This window comes from Amphiprion ocellaris, chromosome 17 (assembly GCF_022539595.1).
Source record: "Amphiprion ocellaris isolate individual 3 ecotype Okinawa chromosome 17, ASM2253959v1, whole genome shotgun sequence".
NCBI lineage: Eukaryota > Metazoa > Chordata > Actinopteri > Pomacentridae > Amphiprion > Amphiprion ocellaris.
Genome location: NC_072782.1, coordinates 24,685,103 through 24,688,255, shown reverse-complemented (window position 1 = coordinate 24,688,255; position 3,153 = coordinate 24,685,103).

Here is a 3,153-nt window from a genome sequence, read left to right as displayed (position 1 = left end):
TGTCCAATCAGATCTCAGTGTATTAAGCTTACCTGGTTCCATATTGTACACTACATTTACATATTTCTGGCTTATTTGCTATTTCACTGATAAGCTGAGGCATCAAACAAATCTTTAACAAACCTTTAACAACACGATACAACAAAAGTGCTTTAACTTAACCCAGAAGTAAAACTTTCTCTGCAACCTAAAAGTTACAAATTCGACCCACTAAAGCTAAAACCCGATCACACCATTTGTACTTTCTAATGCTTTTACACCAGGAATGTGAGCAGTTTTCATCCCACGTGAAGCTTCCATGTTCCCAAAGCTTCAGGTCAGGTTAGGTATTCTTTGAATCAAGTCTTTTGTTTTACTAAGAATTCACATTTCTTGATTTCTATTAAAATCGAATTCCTAATATCGAAGTCCTTTTGTACTGGGTAATTGTACTCACTTCTAACACATTTTTGTTTGATGTAAAGTCACAGAACTACAATCTGGTGAAGCAATTTTTCCCTGTCCTGCTGGACATTGATAGGCATTAGTGTGACAAAAGTCATCACAGTAAGCTGTGCGTTATATTAGATAACTAACATGATCAGCGTATCAACACAAACAGGAGAAAAGACTAATTTGAGCAAAAAAAATTTAAATACCCATGGCCTCAAGATGCAAGGAACACTGTCTTTCAGATGACAATAGGAATGAGTAATAGATTGTGTAAAAAAAAAGCACCTGTTCAGTCCCACTGCGTTTTATTACTCTTTATTACTTTTTTATTTAGTACAGGTTAGGAAAGGAATTGTCAAGGACAAAATAATAGGAGTATGTTCTACCACTCAGTTGTGTTTTTTTGTCAATAATAAAGCATTTGCAGAAATGGAATGTGTGACCAGGTGTAGTCTGTGTTTGTGTCATGTAATTACTCCTCCTAGGAACACGGTGGAGTTATGTGACGATTGGCGTACGTTTGTCTGTCCGTCTGTTATTCTGTGCTCAAAAGCAGATCCACCGATTTGGATGAAATTGCTGCTTATAGTCTGGATCCACGGATTTGTTGAAGATTTCTGTATCATTGCAAGATGACGCATGGCGTCACTGTAACTATGACAACAAGTGAACACTACGTCAGCTGCCTGCTGATGATCATATGATTGCAATCCTACTATAAATCCACCACTGCGGACTTATCGGGACTTACCCATCTGAAATCATACAAAGAACAATTGATTAAATTGTGGGGGTGTTTCCAAGTCCAAATCAATTCCCGCTGCCCGCTATATATTTAGGTCACGTGATTCGGTATCCGTACATAACGTACACATGCATAACACACGCCTGTGCTCAGCGCATCTATATTAAATGGCCACATTCTATAGTGCCTTGATTTCTGATCATCAATAACTAATAAACAAAAGCTGCATTTCTGACATATGCCATATGGAGGAATGAACAGCCTTGGCTGAGTACTGCGCTTTCTGAGTGCTTTTCTTGTATTCCACATAGGATTGGTCATGTCAGGTTGAGGCTTATTTCTTGGCTCGTTTCACTGGTGTTCGGTGGGTTTCATCTTTGTTTTCTGCTTTGTCCTACTTATTTGTACTATTTGCACCAGGACCTAAAAATGTTAGCACCGACACTCTGTCCATGCGTACATTTATAAATGCTGAAGTAAGTCCCTCACTTTTTCCCCAACCCCAAAAGAATGTCCTGTGAGATAAAATAAAGTTTTATCTAATCTTTTAACTATAAATGTGTTTTGGACACCTGTAGAACTGCATTAAAAGTGCAAATTGTATTATTGTATCGTAAATGTTGCTCTCCATTTTGGGTCAGAATGAGCCTTCATCTGCAATATTCTACACACAAAAAGTTCACTTTAATAAAACAAAAAAAAAAAAACAAAAGAAAGAAACACTTTATCTTCTCATCAATACCTGAAGCAACATACCAACTAGCATTTTTTTCAAACCTAGTGTTGTGTCCCAGTAACTGAATTGCTTATGTCTAGACATTAACAGAAGTGTAATTATGTGGACAATACACAATATTCTTATAATCCGTTTGGTCTGACATGGGGTGTCAGGCGCAGCTGGTGTTTAGGGAGGGGGGAATATAGAGGGAATAAACTGGCCGAGGGGTGTCTGAATGCTAAGCTCTGCACTACAAAGGAGCCACTAAAGCTGCTGAAGACACTAATGAGCCAATAACTAAACCCTGGCATGGACTCACTGGACTGTACCAATCAACGCAACACCGCAGGATGATACGTTTACGCAAGAACCTCTAGCTTCATTTGTTCAGAAAACAGTAAATAGCAGAAAGAAAACACATTTCACAGCACTTGCATTTTCTAAAATGCTTCATCGATAATATTTTAGGAAACAATTCAATGGTATTATCAGGAAAACTGGGTTTCAGTTGGCCATGTTTTAATTCAATGTTTTCAATTGTTAAAGCCTCACAGCATTGTAGATTTGTGAAAATGTTTTTATAACTGAGGGTCAGCTAATAGTTTAAACAGATTTTTCTATGGCCTGAAAGTAACTTGTAGATGTCTTGGTTTTCCTGTTTCGCCTTATTTGACTGGTGGAATTATAGAGACAGATGGGCTAAGGTGCTAGAGTACAGCGCGCAACTAGGTTCTGGATTTGTTTTCACACCAAAGGTGCTGTGTAAAAAACATTACACACCACAAGAAACTGCTTTGGCTCAGGCAGTCACAAGCTGCTACTGATGCCAGCTGAACATCTTGCACTGGAGCGCTGCTGTCATAGGTTTGTGAGAAAGAACTGCATTGAGAAAGACCCTATAGAACCCTGATAAGGATAAAATGGTGCTATGTAAATGCAGACCATTTACTCACCTTATACTTAATTACAAATCAGGGGGATACAAAATCTGTGATCAAAATAGTTTAAGCTTATCTTTTAACATCTGTTAATTGATCCAGAAGAGTAAGATTTTGCATTATTGCCCCAAAACACAAATAATACAATAATAACATACACAGTAATAATAATAATAATATAGCTTTTTGGGAGGGTTAGAAATCATGTTGATGGCTATTAGCAGGTGTCAGTCCAGTTCATGTTTTCCTGTTGTCTCTCTCATAGCTGATTACACTCCAGTCTGGAGCAGGGAGGGCCAGTCTTTAAACACAGAGCAACA